Below are 21,192 nucleotides of genomic sequence, written 5' to 3'. Positions count from 1 at the left end.
CTTGTCAAGTCCTCCAAAGCTAATTACGAATCAAAAATAGCCTCTTTGTTAAGGATAATCACAAAGCATTCTTTATCTACATCTGAAATCTAAAAGGGAATACCTATCTATGCTCTGAACTGGTTGTGGATGGCAGCACCCATACTCTACCGGAGGTAATAGCCAACCTTTTAGCTGACAGATTTGAAGAAAACTTCACCCCGCCCGTCCCCTCCAGTCATCCCCCAAAGTATGCCTGCCACCATCAGTCTAATATCTCAAGAGAGTAAGTCATCTTGGTTCATAGGTTCATAGATTAGTACTAAGCTAACTGCCCTTGTGAGCCATTTTAAGCTTAGCCAGTCATCCCTTGGGAGACTCAAACCTTCCACCTTGTGCTTGCAAGGCAAACACCTTAACCATTAGGCCACCCTCCCAACCCCTTGATGCTCTCAAAGGCCATAAACACAACATCAGTGGGACCAGACAACATCCCAGGTTGCCTTTTAAACAACTTAAAACATGACCTAGCAGACCCACTTGGATCCCTGTTTTACTACAGCCTGAGAACTGGCTATAATCTGGCAGAATGGAGGACAGCAACAGTAATCCCTCTGCATAAAGGGGGACCATCAACCGACCCTGGGAATTATAGGCATATAAGCTCAATTAGCCTCATCTACAAGGCCATGGGCCTTATTAACAAGGAAATAGGTAATCTCCAAACTCTGGACCCAACCCAGTTCAGATTCATTAAAGGTAGTTCATGCCTGTTAAACATGGTCAACTTCTTCAAGAAAGTCACCAAGGCCCTGGAAGAGGGAAGGACAGTGCATACCCTCTATCTTGGCCTACTCAAGCTATTTGACACAATCCCCACTCAGGTATTATAGAGTAACTCTCCTAATTGGGAATTAACCCCTACATTATCAGATGGGTAGCCAACTGGCTCACTGACAGGACACATACTCTCAATGTGGGTGACTTCACCTCTAACAAAAGACCAGTCATCAGTGGTATACCACAAGGTGCAGTGCTGGGCCTCATACTGTTCAGAATTTAGGTCTCAGAAGTCCAGGCAAACTTGTATGGCCTGGGCTGACCAAGATTGCTGATGATTACAAATTGGGAGCAATCATTAGTCCCCCAATGATGTGAATATACTGCAGATATGGTTAATGCTGTCAAATGATCAGTGCCAAAGCCACTGATTAAAGCTAAATAAAAAAAAAAAATGCATTATTATTCTCTTTGGGAAAGCTGACATCCCTGCTAATTACATTATAGATAGCAACCCCTAAATGTAGACCTAGTGGTATGTGATCTGGGCACTCAGGTTAATAGGAATCTGAACTTTGACCATCATGCATCTACAGTAGTAAGGAAATCTTTCTAGTGAAGGCATCACATCTAGATCTAAGGTTGTTATAATTCCAGCATACTCGGCCCTCATCAGACCGATAATTTAGTACAATGCTCCCTTTTGCATATACCTCACCATATACCTGCAAAAACTGGAGAGACCACAGAGGTTTTTCACCAAGAAATTACAGGGTACCCAAAACAAGTCTTACATTGAAAAACTGAAAGCCCTGTCACTGTATTCTGTTTCGTATAGGTTGCAAAGGGGTGATCTAGGCCTGTGTTGCAAAGCAGTCTCTGACTCAACCCTGATGAAAATGCTACACATTTGTAAATCAAACTGCAGAAGAGTCACTTGCTCCAGGTCATTCTGGAGAGACAGACATATCTCCCAGAGAATGCCACTTCTCTGGAGCAAGTATCAAATTAACGTGAAACAGAGCTCTTCCCTGACTCTTTTCAAACACACTGTAGATCAATGGATGGGTGACTGCAAATTCACTCCTGGGGTGGTGCATCTGTCCTTCTTGGACAGAGGAAGTTGGTATTTACTACCATAGACCTTTACCTCTGTGAACTTCTCTCATCTAACCACTGACAGTTTGGGCAACTCGAGATAAATATGACTAGGCTTGTAAGGGCTCTAAGGCTGTTAGCCTAGTAACCTCCTATGAACTTGTGAACCTATGAAGATTTCAGCTGCACAATGAATGCAGTGGAATAAAATAGATTTTTAACTGCATTGTAGATTGACTTATTCTGATAGGTGCGGTGATACATTGATGCACTAATGTGTATATTTACACAAACCTTCCTAAAAGCAAGATTTAAAGAAAAAAGAAGAATGTGAAACTTTACTATGAATAATGCATTCACTGGAACCTACATAACTATTGATATAGCAGCAAAACCACATGGTAAGGTAAGTAGTTGCACCTGATACAAAATGCATTCCCTCTTTGTTTTCAGTATCTCAATATCACATTATCAGTTGCACAATGAATGTAGGACAGCAATATCATTTCAACTCATTTTCTCTTGAAACACTGATTGTGGTTTGTTCTGCTTCAAGCATACTGCCTGTGTTGTGTGGGATACTTTGTCACATTCAAGCCTATAGTGCTTAAATATCTGACCACACATGGTACTATTGCTTTAATGTAACTTGAGTAGAGTACTAAATTTGCAGTATTTACTGTAAATGTTAACAAGTTTCAGTCTGATGAAATGATTTAATCTGAACATGTAAGGCAAAAAACTGTCTTCCATGTCCAGTTTTAAAGATTGTCATCACATTTAAATATAATGTGACGTGTGCTCCAGTGAACTGTTCTGCAGCCTGGCAGCAGTCTGGAATAACTTGTTCACTAAACAATGGCAGTTATGAATAAGTTGAAGGGCATTACTGACTCACTATGACAATTGTTCTAATACAACTAGAAACATTCATATGTGTACAAACCTTCCAAGAAGGAACTGTAAGTATTACAAACCCCTCAGGTACCCCACCTCAAGTTTTTATTTTCCTCAGGGACACCATTTCTCTCCCAAGAAATTCATATTCTATAAACTTCTATAAACTCCGTGGTAGCAAGTAAATTAACATCTGACTTGAAACACAGTCATTATGTTGTCTGCTGTTTTAGACTTACTGCTCTTGCTGTGTTGAATAATTGGTCAAAATTATCATAACCTTATTTTAAGTTGTGTGATAATTTGCCACCAGTGTGATGTAATACAACCTTTTGCTTTTTTAATTGTAATAAAGTATTATGAAGAAAGGCTGTAGAGTAGAAAAAAACGTACAACCTTTGTCCACAACCCTTGTCTACAGTTTTACACTTCAAATACAATACACACTTCAAAATCCATGAAATCATGCTTTCTACTTAACAGAAGTAAGTCATACAATTTTTCAAACTTCCTGCTAAATTCAGTTTCTACAAAACCAGCCCATATAATTGATGATAATCCTAATTATTTTTATTCCACAGGAAAAAAATAAAGCCACTGCAGATAAAAAAATACTACTGTACTGTACAAAAAAAACCCAACACAATGACTTCTCAGACACAGTAAAACTCCATTAAGGAATCTGACAAGCTCAAAGCTAGACAAGACTCTTCCAAAAACACACACACACGCACACACGCACACACGCACACACGCACACACACACACACACTATCCTCTCGAATACCCTCACTGGACTATATCACAGAAGTATGCTGTGTCACTCTTTTCATCCGACTATGGACATTTTTGACTGGAGAAAGCATTTTATCTATATTTTTAAGCTGCATTGGTTGAATTCTCTTTGGCATGCTCAAAGACATTCAAGAATCTTTATCTAATACATTTGGCTGCTTTAACCAGAGTTGCCAGTGATATATTTTGTCTGCTTTATATGGAAACCTACATGCTAATTCAGCAGTAGTCCAGAAATAAATTTGCAAGCTTCATTTTTCTATTATCCACCAAAATGGAAATATCAGAGTATATAAAGTCACCACTCCACAGTTGACAGATTGTTGCAATGCAACCATGTCAAAAAATATGCTATCAAAAAAAACCTCACTCCAGCAGCCAGGATCTGACATGTTAATTCACACCATGAAATGGGTTTATGGAGAAGTATAGAGGGGGAAGGGAAATGGTTAGAAAATAGTAGAAGAAAGGAGACAGTAATCTGGGATGGTTGGAGAGAGGCAGGGAAAGGTATGAGGCAAGGAGTGTGGCTTTAATCTGTTTTTTTTGCCTCATACAAAGATGACAATCCTTGCTTTAATGTTCAATGCTAGTAACTGAAACTTAAGGCTTTAATGGAGACTTTATTAGAGTTGACTATTACTGGATATGTAAAAACCTTAATTTCAATATAATTGTCTAGTACTCTTTTAAATGTTTCTAATCTTTTGACTGCTCTTATTTACAGTTGCAGGGCATTCCACAGATAACTAGCTCAGCCATGAGAAGTGTTAATCCCCAGAGTAGTTCTAAAAGTAGGAAAATTGACATATGCCAATGCCAGTGGCATAACAGATTGTGCACTTGTATTTGGTGAAGAGGTTTGTGGGTTCTATTCTCATACCAGGAACCTGGAGTGCTTACAGTACAACATAATGGAGGTGCTGCACTCCTGTGTGTGACATTCTTTAGCTAAGATGTTAAGACAAGGTCCCATCTACTTGAGCTGGATAGCTCAGATGGATATGAAAGATGCCCTATCACCTATAGGAGTGTTTTATTTAATACAATGTAAAATGTTTATTACATACTTGTACAATTTACATATCTACAAGCAAGTAAATATGCATTTCCATTTCCTACTATTCATCATTTTTCTTATAACATCATCAGTGTTGTTCTGCCATAACTGACCCCTCACTCTTTCATCCACAACCAAATATAACTGCCAAAATCAATTTCTCATTAAACAAAATTTCATTCAATCTTTTGTTTAAAATAACCCATGTTACACAACATAAGTTTTTATCGACCTTTCTCTCATATTCTTTCTTCTTATTCTCGTAATAGCAATACACAATTGCATTCATTTCTATATTGCTTATATCATTAATATTGTCAAAAAAAATCTTAACACATCTTTTTCCAGAGTTTTGCCACTTTTTTATATTTCAAACAACATACTCTGTTGTCTTTTCCTACCTGTAAAATAAACAAAGTGTTTCAACGTTTTTTATACAGCAAATTCCGCTTTACTGGTATCCTATTTACTAGTAGTCTCCGTAGGAAATCTTGACATTTGACTATCATGGTACACCACTTTTCCTTACTTTAATGTCTTTAATATTTTTTCTGGTAACTATTTACATGATTTACATAATAATATTGGCTTATCATATTTTATACCACATCCTTTTATCTTTCTCTGTATCATTAATTTTAATTTTCCATGTTAGTATTTTTCTTGACAAATTGTAATTTCTTCATTTACATATTCTTTTTCACTTTGTCTTATTCTCACCATTTCCCAGAATTTTTTTGTACTTATTAAACATTCACATTGTGAAATTCTCATTGTTTTTACATACTTTAATACTCAATACTAGTTTAAAGGAACATAATAAACAAGATTTTGTAACCCCAAGCCCCCCCCCGTCATTTTACACACCTCTTTTCTCTGGATATAATCATGTCACAAATGAAAGAAATTCTAATTCAACAGTTCTCTTTTCATATTTCACTGGGATCATATAAACAGATGTTATATACATTACTATTTCCATTAATACTGAATTCACCAGATAAATGTTTTTCCTCAATTCTAACCCATACACCCTCCACAGAAGACATATTTCTTTTATATATTTTATCAGTTCATCCCATTGCATCATAACTGCATAGTTTTTCCAAATTTTTATCCCAGCAAAAATGTTTCATTCATTGAAAAATACCCCCCCAATTTTCACCACATGCACAAATGCTTACTTTTACCATAGTCAAGGTTATTCCCATTCCTTTAAACATCTACTCACACAAACTAATACTTCCTTCATCCATATTTTGCTCTAATAAATATAAACATATCATCTTCATATGGCAAAACTACCAGTGCCACCACCTCCTTTTGCATCACAAATCTAGCATCTTTCCTTTTGTAAGCGAGTTCACTCACTATTGCAGTCATAACCAGTGCAAACAATACTCCACTCATGGGACATCCTTCCCTTATACCCCACTTCAAGCATATTTCTATGCTTAGCCACCCATTCACTAGCACTCTCACTCTATTATTCTGATATATTGACATACACACTCTCCTAATTCAATCACCTATTCCATACATCCCCATAGCATCCCACAAAGCATCATGTTCTATGGTATCAAGTGCTTTGCAAATATCATCTACCATAAGTTTTACATCCTTCATTTTACTTATATCATCTACAACTCCTTCCACAACCAGTAACAATTCTTGACATCACTTTTATATCATATATACTTTCTTCCATAATGCACCTCATCCTTCCTTTCTTTCTTCTCTGTATTATTGCAAAATAAATGTTATGGTCCATGTTATTTAACATGATGGGTCTCCAGTTTTTAATGTCATGCTTCTGATCTTTCTTCCTTACAAATTTTAATATCCAGCTACATAGCTCTTCATCAACAAAAATTTCCTTCAATCATTTATTCAATACATTTACAAAATACCCTCTTTGTCAGTCCATTAAATAAGCAATAATCCATGACTGGTTGGGTATCCCAGGATTTACCCCCCATCAGTATTATCTGATTATGTGAATGAAGTCCAAGTGATCAAACAAAGCCTACCATGAGTAAATCCTATGATACCCACACCCAGGAGTGGATTATTGCTTTTTACAATTAAAGTATTTAAAAAATAAATTGCTAGTCTTTGTTAAATAATTTCATTGTATAATAACACTTCAGTGTGTTCTTAGCTTTTTATACTCCATAGTGATGTACTGTGCATGCTAAGACACGTACGTTTGCACACCAGCACAGTACATCAGTACAGCATAGTAGGACAGATGGGGATTGCTTTACGTTTTTAAATGTGTGTGGTCAAAAACAAAGATTTTACAAAGGATGTGGCAAAAATATGAGGAAAATCAGGAGTGTTCTGCAAACTGTGGTTAGTTGAGAAAAATGGTAACCAGCAGTATGATTGATTATGCAGTCAGTAACCATACATTTCAACAATTTTACAGTTTTGCAGAACACCCCTGTTTTTCTGATGTTTAACAGTCTGCCTCTTTTTTTGGCTAGCATTAAGGAGCACATTCCAACAGAAAACTATTCACTCAAGAAGACTTAAGCAGCCAGACTTCTTTGCATTGGAATGCACTTCATTTACAATGGACACACTGAGTGAGCATACAATCAGCTTGCACATTTTGCAATATTAATCACATTTTATTGGATCATTTCTTGCACATTCCATACCCTATACCATTTAGGCCTAATACTGAATCAACAAGTACTTCATTAATAGCAATTTATTTTTCAAATTCTTCCTTAACTCATTCTGGAAATTTCTTTACTTGCCATTGTCTCTTGTTTTCCACCCTTATATTTACTTTCTACATGCTGTATTTCAGTACTTATAATTTGATCTTGTGTTTTTTTTACCTCTCCTTTTACATTTTTCATTCCTCTCATTATACTTATATCCTCCTTTACTATTTTACTGAGTTAAGAAGATACCACTTTCCTTCTCCATTGTAAATAATATTGCTGCTTGAACATGTCTTATTTTTTTCTCAATTTCTTTTATAGTCTCTAAATTCTCTAATACATTTCTATCAATTTTCCCATAATTCACAATCTCTTCATTTCTTGTTTCATCCTGCCAATGTAAAATACACTTTTATACTTATTTTTAAATTCAGCCCACCACTCAGACCAGATTTTATATAAGTCCTTTGTGGTTATATGATGCTTGCAGAAAAGCAATGCCTCTCACTCTATAATTCCACCCAATAATTTAACATTTGTTATTTTTATTCCCTTCCCTTTCCTATTTTTCTAATATTCTCTGTTTCTATCAGTTTACCCTCATTTTGTCGCACATGTTATGTGCGATCATCCTGTTGTACGACCCGTATTAGTGAATTACAGAGAACTGCGAAGGATCAAATGTCGAAAATGGTTTGCTGGAAAACCATTTTTGACATTTAATCCATGTGTTTGAATGGCAAAAAAGCATTCGCTTATTTGCCATTCAAACACATTGTGAATTGACATTGTCATTTTTTGCAGCCTTACGTTATGCACATCTGCACAGATGACAAATCAAAGGTAAACCGTTTCTATCATCTCCAGTCATATTGCTAAATGATCTGAAAAGTCTTTCACAACTGCGTCACTATCTGCTGCCCGAAACTTTCCAATAATACAAAATAATCAATTTCAGATCCATGTGCCCCCTTTCTACAAGTCCATTGATTATTGTACCTGTGACAAAGGAGATACTGTCAGCCCAGCTATCTGGAATTTTGTAAATAAGTATATGTCACTTGTGAATATCAACATGATTTGTATAAGATGTTTGTGTTACAAATGTATTAGAGCTGTATGTCATATAAGATGGGTTGCACAGACATGTGTGCTGAAGAGATATTTTACAAACTGCTGTTTGAGATGTATGCACAGTGTGCCCTATTGGAAAGAACAGAGATGTGCAGTACATGCACTATAGTAACTGTTTAAATGAATATATTTAAACAGGGGAAACTGGAATACAGGAGGTTAACTTGCAAAACTTCAGAAAAACTGCTGAAATTAAATTACTTTATGGCTAGGACATAAACAAGATGTTATCTTTCAGTTTCAGTGCAGCAACAGACACAATGTCTATGCTGAGAAGTTTTCTGTATTATCTTAGAAGTGTTTTCTTGTTTTATGACTTTCAGGATCTGCAAAGATCTGAGGAAAAGCCCTTATCTATTTATTTTCACAGGTGGATACTAAATACTGCTAGCTTTCAGCAGGGGGGGGTTATCTGGGACAGAATCAGATGACATGAAATTATTTAATTCTGCAACTATCCCAGCAGTAATATTTGCAATACTAATTTAAGGACTTTCTGAGACAGAGGCAGCATTTGGTATTTTGTCTTGGACCTGACAAGATCATTTCACCACACTTCTGCCTTGCTTTGAGCCAGTAATTCTAGGAAACAGGATAATTCTCTTAGATATAGTCAGGAATATAGCAAAGCTTAGTTTAGATGTTTTTATTTATTTATTTGAGACTGTCCTGCAATGTTGTTTAAAATGTTTCCTGTGATTTTGAACTCTGGTGTCACCGTAAGTATATATTTAACAGTGCCTTGTTATATTATTATTTATTATTAAATATATTTAAACATTTCATTGTGGCTGATCTGTCTTTAAGCTCTGAGAGTAATTGCATATTTATTTGGTGACACTGTACAGGCCACTCCAAATATCATTGCTCTTGGTCAAACTTGTATTGATAGTAACATTACACAGTAAGATGGGACACCCTTTGTTAAGGGCCTTAAAGTAGCTGATAAGGGGTTCTGTTGGCAGTGATAACTATCTTATAGTCTGGGCAGAAGGGGGCATAGCTAGTAAACCTATGCCAGCCTTTCTCAGGTGTGTGTGTGTGTGTGTGTGTGTGTGTGTGTGTGTGTGTGTGTGTGTGTGTGTGTAAAACAAATTTCCAAGAATGTGTGTGTCAGTTACTTGGGCAGAGACACAAAGCACTGGTTGAACAGAGAGAGTGTTGGAGGACTTGGCTTGGAACCCTGGCTAGGGACTCGACTCTATAGCTGTGTCAGTGGGGAGTCTTATTGGAGATCTGGAGAAAGAGGGAGAAACCAGCCCCAGACTGACTGCAGTGACTGTAGTCTCTGTGCGCTCTTATGGGAAATAGCACTTAATGCAGTGAGTTACATCTGGGAATACTGTGTGTGTACTTGTCATCCTCCTAATGTACATCCACCACTGGTACTAGCAGCAAGGATTGAGGCTCCTTGATTACTCATCTAGTGGTAGGGCATCACATTTATTGGTTGATATTGGTGGGATATCCAAATATTGGGATTCAGTGATGTGGATATTGAATTCCTGTAGCCTGTAAACAGTGGTTACAAAAAAAAGGTGTTTGTACTCTCAAACAACAAGACAGTGAGCATTCAGTTTCATATCACAATATTTTTATTTATTTTTTTGTTAGCTTAGTTAGTCAGGAGGTCAGGCAAGGATGTCAGCAGAGGAGTATGGCAAGCTGACAAGGAGACAGTTTGCTAAGATGTGCCAAGCTAAAGGACTGGTGCATGCCAACCCGACTAAAGCAGAAATTATTGCAGCCTTAGTCACAGCTGAATCACAGACCAGCAACCAGGAGGACAGCTAGCCTGGCCTTGGAGATGTACAACTCTCAGAAAATGGACAGTCCAACCTTTCCACAGAGGACTTACAAAACCATCTGGAATTAAAGATACTTGAACTGGAGGCCAACTGATTGTAGCTAGAATCAGCAAAGAGGCTGAGACATCTGGAGGTTGAAGAAAACGAAAGACTGAGATGTCTGGAAGGTGAAGAACATGAGAGGCAGAGGCAACATGAAAAGTAGATGCTGACTCTTTGCCATGGTCATGGAGGTAATGGTGAAGGGAGTAACCAAACCCCAAAAACAACAAAAGTCAGTAAATTTCTTCCACAATTTACAAAGGGTGATAATTTTGATAGTTTTATTCATATGTTTGAAAGGGTACGTAAACAGTATAATGTTGAACAAGGGCTCTGAGTATGGTTCCTGACCCTCTTACTCCATGGTAAAGCTGTAACTGCTGTTTATAAATTGTCTGATATTGATTGCTTAAATTATAATACTGTTAAAAATTGTTTATTAGAGTGTTTTAAGTTAACACCTGAAGCTTATAGAGAAAGGTTTGTGAGCATAGATGTAAAGCAGATGAAAGTGTGAGTGTGAATATATTGCTGAACTTAGCACTTATTTCCATAGGTGGGTGAGTGGGTGTCAGGTCACCACTTTTGAAGGGCTGGCAGAGCTTGAGAGAACAAGCCCTTAGCACTTTGCCTGAGGACTTGAGAACCTGGTTAGCAGATAGGGACTGTAATACCACAGATGAGTTGAGGAAAAAGGGAGACCTATAGCTAGCAAGCAGGGCATCACTACACAGGAAACGGATACCCAGTGCTGCACATGGACCTAAGGGAATCCATTGTGAGCAGCCTAATCAGCCCCAACAGAGCCCTCCAGTAGTAGGGGAAGCCAGTAGTTTAGGTACATGGCCAAGACCAAGGGTTAAATGTTTTAAATGCAACCAGTGGAACCATGTAGCATATAGATGTCCATGGAGGCAAGGTGGTGAACAAAAGGTGGAAGAGCCAGTAAGTGGGAATAGCAGAATTCCAGCAGTAAGTTGTCTGGAGACAACAAGGGTACCAAACTACCACAAGAGATTATAGCCTATCTTAGTAGATGGGAAACAGGCCACTGCTAAGGGAGACTCAGCCTTTGACCTGACCATTGTGAAGCCTGCAATGGTAAAAGAGGATCACTACTTGCCTGGGCAGTCTACTCCAGTCAGAGATTTAGGAGTGACCCCATTCCAAGTACCTTTGCCTTGACTGGGAGGGTGGAGAAGGAAGAAACCAAGTAGGTGTGCTTGAGGATATCACCGCAGATGTCCTGATAGGGAATGATTTTGATAATGCAGTACCTTGTGTGCATGCAGTGACATGCAGTCAGGCTTGGAGACAAACATGTGAGTCTGTTAGCATGGGGGGACCCAGGCAGCCCACACACTTGAAGCCAGGACTGGTGAGGTGGCTACTTCAAGGAGGGAGCTACCCTGTAGCAGGGAGACTGAAGGTGAGCCACAGCTGATTGTGTATACTGATATTCCAGTGGACAGAGTGATTACAAAGGCAGAGGTGAGTAGCGGTACCCACGCTGACTGTGAGGCACCACTGTCGGACTATACCATACTTCCAGAGAATGGGATCTGGGAAGGGTTTCCAAGAAAGAGTTGAGAGAGGCTCAGCTCTCAGACCGTACATTACAGAGCCTGAGGGAGGAAGCCAGTGAGGCACCTGATAGTCAAGACAAAGGGAAATCTGTATAATGGAACAAACGGTTAATGTACAGAGAGTGGACCCCTGAGGGAGGGCTAAACGGTGAGAGAATACAGCAGTTGTTAATGCCCAGAGCCTACCATCGGGCACTTCTAGCCATAGTCCATGACATTCTCTTTGCAGGTCATATGGACATAAAGCATACAGAGAGACACGATATGCAGAGCTTTTATTGGCATCAAATTTCCAGCAAGGTAATAGGGTACTGCAGGACCTATGAGCAGTGCCAAAAAGTAGGCAAGGCAGAAGACAAGGTCAAGGCTCCTTTAATGCCTTTGCCTGTGATTGAGGAGCCATTTCAGAGGGTAGCTATGGATATTGTGGGGCCTCTGAGTACCCCAAGTTCCACAGGGAAGAAGTACATCCTAGTGGTATTAGATTATGCTACCAGATACCCTGAAGTGGTGGCTATGTCCTCCATTGACACAGAAAAGGTGGCAAATGCTTTGTTAGAACTTTTCAACAGGGTAGGTTTCCCCAAAGAAATACTGACTGACAGAGGAGACAGTTTCATGTCTGACCTGCTGGCTTGTCTGTGGGACTGCTCTGGAGTGAAGCACCTAAAGACCTCCCCCTACCACCACCAGACTAATGGTCTGGTGGAGAGGTTAAACTCTACTCTCAAGACCATGCTATGGGCATTTCAGACCAGTTTAAGAGGGAAGGGGCCAAATATTTGCCCTGTCTGTTTGCGTACAGAAAGGTGCCCCAGGAATCCACATTTTTTTCACCCTTTGAGTTTGCTGTATGGGCATAGGGTGAGGGGACCTCTAGATCTGATTTGTGATGAGTTGGTGAGTGCGTGTGAATCCCACAAGGAGTCTGTTGTGGCATATGTCTTAATCTTAGGGCAATGCTCAGGGAACTCATTGGCTTGGCCCAGGAGAACCTGGCAGAAGCCCAACAGCAGAAAAAAAGTCTGGTATGACAGGAATACTCGAGCTAGAGAGTATGCTGTAGGGCATCGGGTTATAGTTCTCATTCCAGTCAGACACAACAAGCTGTAGGCAGATTGGGTGGGACCCTTCAAAGTGGTAAAGAAGGCCAGTGTTGCTAACAATCATGTTGACATGATGAAACCATACCAGGATAGGGAGGCCCTTGTGCTAAGAATTTGCAGTATAAGGCAGAAGGAGTCTGAGGGAGATCCATGGCTACAGGAAGCCAGCCACCATAATCCCAAATTACTATGGTGGAGCCTAGGATTGCAGGCATATGATAAGACAGTGCAACACTGTACTGAGGTCAGCAATGCCAAGGTAGCTGGAAGCTCAAGACAGGAAACAGGGTAAGGTATTCACAGATAGGCTCAACCCTCTCAAGCAGTGTTTCTCAAGGGTCACTTAAAAAACTAACTAGAGTCTTCAAGGGGGGAAGAAATGTGAGAAAGGAGGTACTGCCAGCACTGCTAACTTGAATTCTGTAAATAATTATATGTCATTTGTGAATATCAGCATGATTTGTATAAGATGTTTGTGTTAGAAATGTATTAGAGCTGTATGTCATATAAGATGGTTTGCAACGATGTGTGCTGAAGAGGTATTTTACAAAGTGCTGTTTGAGATGTATCCACAGTGTGCCCTACTTGAACAGAACAGAAATGTATATGCACTATTGTAACTGTTTAAATGTATATATTTTAATGGGTCTACTTATTATGACTGAAATTTCATTTGACTGAATTTCATTTGACCGAGACCATAATACCGAATTTTCAAAATACTGAAAACTCACTTGACTGAAACTCATAATACTGAAACCTTACAATGCTAAATTTCAACATACTAAATTGTAAACCATAGACATGCACACTTACAACACCAATGATTAACTCTTTCCAGAACTTAAAAACTACTTACATACCCTCTTAACAGAAACTGGATGATATAAAACCAAACTAGATTGGGGGCTATGTCACTAACTCCAGGATCACACTACAGTGGGGGAAAAGGGCAAATGCCTTTTACTTACCTTATAGTAGTCTACATGCTGCCACTACTATGCTGAAATTAATATGGAGAGCTTTCAGCAGTGGGGCATTTTACCTGGGACAGAGTCAGATGACAAGAAATGATTTCATTTTGCAACTATTCCAGCAGATATTAATTTAAGAACTCTCTGAGGGAGAGACAGCATTCTGTATTCTGTCTTGGACCTGACAAGATCCTTTCACCACACTTCTCCCTTGCTCTGAGTATGTAAGTCTAGGGAACAGTATAATTATCTTAAAAATGGGAATATAGAAAATCTTAATTTAGATGTTTTCTTTATTTATTTGAGACTGTCCTGCAATGTTGCTTTACATATTTCTTGTGATTTTGAACTCTGATATCACTGTAAATATATATTTAGTATTGTCTTGTTCTTTTATTATTTATTATTAAATATATTTAAACACTTCATTGTGGCTGATCTGTCTAGAGATATTTAAGTTCTGAGAGTACTTGCATATGTATTTGGTGACACTTTGTAGGCCACTCCTAATAGCCTTGCTCTTGGTCAAACTACTATTTGTATTGATATTAACATTACACAGTAAAATTGGACACCCTTTGTTAAGGGCCTTAAAGTAGCTGATAAAGAGGTTCTGGTGGCAGTGATAACTACCTTATAGTTTGGGCAGAAGGGGGCATAGCTAGTAAACCTGTGCCAACCTTTCCCAGGGGTGTGTGTGTGTGTGTGTGTGTGTGTGTGTGTGTGTGTGTGTGTGTGTGTGTGTGTGTGTGTGTGTGTGTGTGTGTGTGTGTGTGTGTGTGTGTAAAACAAATCTCCAAGAGTGTATGTGTCAACTACTTGGGCAGGGACACAAAGCACTGGTTGGGCAGAGAGAGTTTTGGAGGACTTGGCTTGGAATACAGGCTAGGAACTCGACAGTATAGCTGTGCCAGTGGGGAGTCTTACTGGAGATCTGGAGAAAGGGGGAGAAATGAGCCCCAGACTGACTGTGGTCTCTGTTTGCTCTTAAGGGAAATTGCCCTTGATGCAGTGAGCTTTATCTGGAAATACTGTGTGGGTACATGTCATCCTCCCAATGTACGTCCCCCACTGATACTAGTCTCCTTGATTACTGGACCAGTGGTGGAGTTTCACAGTACCATTCAGCTAATTTTAACATTTTTATCACTGCCTGTATTTTTACATCTTTCCCTTTCGTTTTACATCTTCCCCTTAAATCATAATTGAAGTTTTCTGCAATTAAAATTTTCATGTTAACCACCAGATAGCCTTATATTTGATGAAAAAGATTTTCTCCTTCCTTGCTAGTTCTTTATGAATGCATTGCTGTAACCCTGCAAACATGTTCTCCCCACCTGAAATCATCAGCTGTTAATCTTACCATCCAATCAATGTTACATGTAGTATTTTCACAGTTTTTACACTATACAGCCACTCTAGAACTACTTTCACTTCCTAAGTTCTGTATTATATTTCAACCTGACAATTTTTCTGTTTGAAGTCTCTCTTCACTTTTCAGTAATATTATAACATTTACATCACCGTTCTAGTACCTCTGTCCTTCTTGCAGTGTTAATAACACTGCCAAAATTTATTGGAAATACTCAAAAATTATTATTTTCTTTCTTTATGGGTTATGGGGAAATATTTTAAAATTTTCATTTTTTTTATTTGTACTCTTCCCCTATTAAATATTTTCCTTGGTTTATGTACAAATAATTCTTGATCCTCATGTTCCAATTTGTCACTGGCTAGAACCTCAAAAATTATTTGTGTTAATCCTTTCTCCTGACCTTTCTTCCTACATGCAAGCTCTGACCTCTTTTTCCCCCTCCATATTTTATCTTCTTCTATAATTCTTCACCTAGTTCACCTTCTCACTCAGCATCTTGCTGTCTTTTATCATGTTTGTTTTCTTCTCTTTCCCTTTTTTTTTCAGTAATTACTGTTTGCTCTTGACAGTCCACCCAAAAATGTCCCTTTTTTTGTACAAACTGCGTTTGACCACACACCCACCTGCAGTATGTCTTTTCTCCCCCACACTGGTATCTTGTTATAATCATTAATTAAATAAGTCCACACACAAAACATGATATTGCCAGTGTATTTTAATGTCCCTCTGTGACCAGCCACAAAAGTAGCTCTTGTCAGATGTTTTATTATGTTTGTTTTGTTTTTCATATTTCTAAAGAGTTTCCATCTTCCATTCCATAAATTCTCTCATCTTTAACTTTCACATTGCTATCAACACTTTCACATAAATCCTGTATGTATTTTTAATATCTTCTTATAGGTTCATAGTTAAAAATTAGGTTACCTGCCCTTGTGGACTATTTTAAGCCTAGTCAGTTTTCCATTTTTGAGAATTAAAGCATGCACCTTGTGTTAATATGGTGAACACCATAATCATTACACCAACCTCCCAGGCTAACAGCAATTTTCCAGTTTATCCATTCTAAAGTAATATTTTTTAAACCTTTAGCTTACTTCCAGAAAACAAATTATTGTGCTATGGATGGATGTCTTTCATTTTGTTACACATTTCATCATCAGTATTTCAGTTTCAAATGTTAAGTCTGTGCCCCTATACGTATAAAATACCAACTTTCTTGAGCTTTAAATCCCAGAGCAGTTACCAAATTGTCCCATACATAATATATCTATTACTGTGCCATTAATTTGTTCTTATTCTCACTGTTGGCTTTCTGTTCTTTTTAAAAACTGTTTTACTTACAGTCTGTTGCTACTCTCCTTTTTTTGCCTTCTGTCACAGCTGCATAGATTTTAACTATCACATTCTCTGCTGCCACAAAAACAGACTTTTTTGCATTTTTTTTTACTGCTTTCCTCTTTTACGTTCTGCTACTGCTGCATCAGCAGGTGCCTTGTCCACACTACCATCCTCAGCACTTTCAAAAATGATAGCTGCCATCTCAGCTCATGAAACAGCAGAGCTGTCACCTGGGAAATACTGCTTAATTATTTTCAATATATCATCTACAAGCCCTCCTGACACCAGTTCTGTTATCTGCACCACTCGAATGGACTCATTTACTTCATTTCCCATTGAGGCAGCTAAATGCTGCTCATTTGGATCATCAGTCCCACAGGAATCTTTATCTGCATTCTGATACAACATATCAAACAGAGTTTTCTCTAAATTCTCTTTTTCTGCTTCTAAACTCTCCATTGCTTTCTTCTCTTCCATCATGCTGCTGCTTCAGTTAAGACTTTCTTGCTGCTTTGGGAATTCTCTGGTGCCATCTAGTAGCTCCAGAAAGTAGGCACCTTTATTTACCAAAAACCTTTTTGAACAGTATGTACAAAAATATACACTATTTATATTTGCATGATTTTATTTAGCTGGAGTGCTTATTTGACTTGTTTGCTTGACTGACTATTGCTGCTCTCTATCTGCATTTGATTTTGAATTGAAATTTTTTCATTTAAGGTTCAGTTACATCTATTTTTTATCTTTTTCTTATATTGGATTTGTTTGTTTTAAGTTTTTTGTTCTGTTGGAGTTTTAAGAGATTTGGCTAGACTCAGTTAGAAATTCTTTTGCAGGCAGTGAATAACATCCAGATAATTAGTGGGAGGAGCTGAGAAACAGCATTCCTCTTTAACTAGAAACTTTTAGAGACTTTTTTTTAAGCTGGAGTCCTTATTTGACTTGCTTGCTTGCGTGACTATTGCCAATATCTGCTTGCATTTGATTTTCTCACCCATCTGCCCAACTGTTGTTGTACTGTTAAACTTGGTGGCTTTTGAGTTTGCCCACCCTAACTTTAATCTGATTGTGGACCGTCCTCCCAGTCCCATCTCATCAGATCATTCTATTGAGTATGGAGAGATCATTTGGAAGGCCCATCTCCTTACTCTCTTAAACTTGAATTATCTTCTGTTTCCCACTTATTTAAAAAAAATAACTTTTACTGCATCTGTGTTTCTTTCTACTTTATTACTTTATTTTGCTTTTTGCTGTTTGTTCTTAAAAGTGTTCATTTGCACTTATACTGATGCATTTATTACTACTTGTTAGTAGCCTGATTAAATCATAACTGTCATTCTAAGCCTCTTAGCTTTGATTTAAGCATGTGGGCATCAGACTAGTTATCTTCCATTAGGACGGTTTGTGATCTACTCTCTTGTGGCAGAAGAGATAGCCTACATCCTTCTAAGCTGGGAATTGCTGGTTGAAGGCTTATTGTGTCTGTTATTCTAAAAGTGTCTTAGTTCTGGTTTAAGTGCTTGGGCTTCAAGCCATTTACTTTACATTAAGAAGGTTTGTGGTCTACACTCTTTTGGGAGGAGAGGGTAGCCTCCTCCCTTCTGAGCTGAGAATTGCTGGTTGAAGGCTTATTGTGCCTATTATTCTAAGTGGCTTTGTTCTGGCTTAAGCTCAATTAACCAGAACTGCTCTGTGTTTAGTGCCATCTGCCAGAGGTTTAGAGTGTTTCTGCTTGAATCCAAGCCACCCAAAGCTAAGAACAACAAATTAAGCTCATTTTGAATTTAATCTTCACATTTTCATCTGTATTTCACAGCTTTACTGCATTAATTTGTGCCTTTCTGACTGCTTTTACTGTTTTTGCTTGTGTATTTCATACACTTGTTTTGCACTGAAATATTGCTTAGTTAGTATAGACTAGATCCAGACTTGCTGAATTTAACCCGTTTTCCATACATTTGAACTCAAATCTGGACATCTTACATTAAAAAGGTCTCCCCTGCACCCTTGTGGCAAAAGAGTATGGATATAGCCTTGCCTGAGCTGGGGATTGCTGGAGAAAGGATCATTGTGTGATTTCCTATTAGCAGACTATTTTAAAACTGTTTAATTTCACTTTTATATAAGCCTCATGTTTGCGCTTTTTTTGGCTCAGTTAACTAGACTTGCGCTGTATTTGGCATCCTTTGCCAGAGGTCCAGAGCGTTTCTGCTTGAATACAAGCCATACAAAGCTAAGAACAAGAAATTAAGCTTATTTGGAGTTTGTTCTGCACTTTTTCATCTGTATTTTACTGTTTTATTGCATTAATTTGTGCCTTTTTTACTGTTTTCACTGTGTGTGTCTGCTTATTACCTGCACTTGTTTTGTCCTGAAATATTACTTAGTTAGCATAGACTAGATCCATACGTGCTGAATCTAGCATATTTTCATACACATGAACTCAAATCTGGTAATCTTACTTTAAGAAGGTCTCCCCTGCACCCTTGTGGCAGAAGAATGTGGATATAGCCTTGTCTAAGCTGGGGATTGTTGGAGGAAGGATCATTGTGTGATTTCCTATTGACAGACTAATTTAAAACTCAATTTTGCCTGTATATAAGCCTCACATTTACACATAACTGCACACTGCCTTGTATAGACTCAAATGGCTAGAAACTATTTTTCCCTAGACATCAGTCAGTGAAACCTTCCCAGGTTCCCTGCTGCTCTGCGGGCAATGCAGCTGTGCACTTCTGCACTGCAGGCAACTCAGCTGAGCACTGATCAGCATCACCTCACTTTTTATCCCTTACCTTCTATAGAATAAGTCCTCTTGTTAATCCCAGCACAATAGCTGATCTAATTTGTTCTCTCTTGTGTTAGCACTTAAAAATTACCTGCTACTATGGACAGTCAGTTTCCCAACATTTCTCCAGCCATCCTGATTGAGAATGGCATCCTGAGGCAATATGGCAATTGCCTCATGTATACTGACAACCACTTGCTCCTAAAGCAAACAAATATAGTATGTGAGAGATGTAACTACACCATGAAACTAGAATCAGTCCACTCACATAACAATAAACAAGACATAAACAGGTTATCAGCACACACACCTCTCCACTCACACAAGACAAGGTAAAGACACATAAACCTTCATATGTGGAGGTACTCACTTAGAGCCTACCAAAAGACCAGTGATCTCCCAAGCGCAAACATCCTACACATACTGGTATATGAACAGAATCCACCACTTCACATAACATACGTATCAGTGTCTCAACAATTAAGCCCCAAAGGCAAAATACCACAAAACTTATTGTCCAAGTCATAGGTGACTCAATGATGAAACATAGAGATGTTCCCCTCACCAGGTTGGACAAGGAGAATGTCACAGTCAGTTGCCTGTCAGGTGCCAGGCTCCATCAAATCATACACACATTCAAGTGTCTCAGCAACAATTACCATTATGACTCTGTCACAGTACATGTTGGACTGAACGACTTGAGACATACCTCATTGGACTATATGAAGAGGGACATGACTGAGCTCTCAGATTATGTCCCAGGCAGGTATGTCCCTAGCCCTAAGCAACATTCTACCTTCAACAAGGATGATGTCACAATACAGACAAAAAATTATTGATTTCAATAATTGGTTTAGCTTCTGATGTCACTCCAGGGGAATCCAGTATTTGACAGTCTGGAAGACATGGTCAACAAACCATGCTGGTTTGCCAGAGACAGCCTTCACCTGTCTCCTCAAGGATTTTGGATGGTGCAAAAGATGCTTGCCTTCCCCATATTCCCTTTTTTACACAATGTCAAAACAACAAAACTTCCGATGTAAAGAAATCCTCTAGGGACAAACTCAAGGTCATGCTGGTTAGTGTTAGAAGCCTAAACAGTAAACTGCACTCACTGGAAGCACTCTTTAGCTTGGAAGATGCTGATGTCTGTGCAGTCACTGAGACTTGGCTCAAGGCCACAGACAGCACCCTAGCCATACAAGGCTACAATGTCTTTCACACATTCAGACCTCAGAATGAGCGTGAAAGTACCAAAGGTGGAGGTGTATCCATCTCCATTAAATCCAAATACACCTCAAGACTGGTAAAAAAGTATGACTCTATTGAGCTACTCCAGGTACAAATAACTATAGGCAAAATACTGTACAACATCACTTCTAGCTACAGGTCCCCCACCACAAACCCGGAGAAGCAAACTGCCTACCTGGACTTGGTGGAGTGGCACAGTATACAGCCAGACACCTTGGTCAAGGGAGATTTCAACTATCCTTCCATTGATTGGGTGACTTACACAAGCGCAACCACAATCATGCTGAGGTTCCTGTATTTTGTTAATTCAAATGCCCTGAAATATTTGGTTTGCATCCCCACAAGGGGCTCAAATGTCCTAGACCTAGTGCACACCAACATACTCTGAGGCTCTAAATAAAAATCTGCAGAAGGAACAGAGACCTCCAAAGCAGACATCCAAGCAACCTCCACCCCCCAACACAAACCATGAAACACATACTTCACAAAACCAGTGTGCCACA

Source organism: Protopterus annectens, chromosome 6.part0 (genome assembly GCF_019279795.1).
Source record: "Protopterus annectens isolate FY-2018-M chromosome 6.part0, PAN1.0, whole genome shotgun sequence".
NCBI classification, from domain to species: domain Eukaryota; kingdom Metazoa; phylum Chordata; order Ceratodontiformes; family Protopteridae; genus Protopterus; species Protopterus annectens.
Note: the sequence above shows the minus strand (reverse complement) of the source record.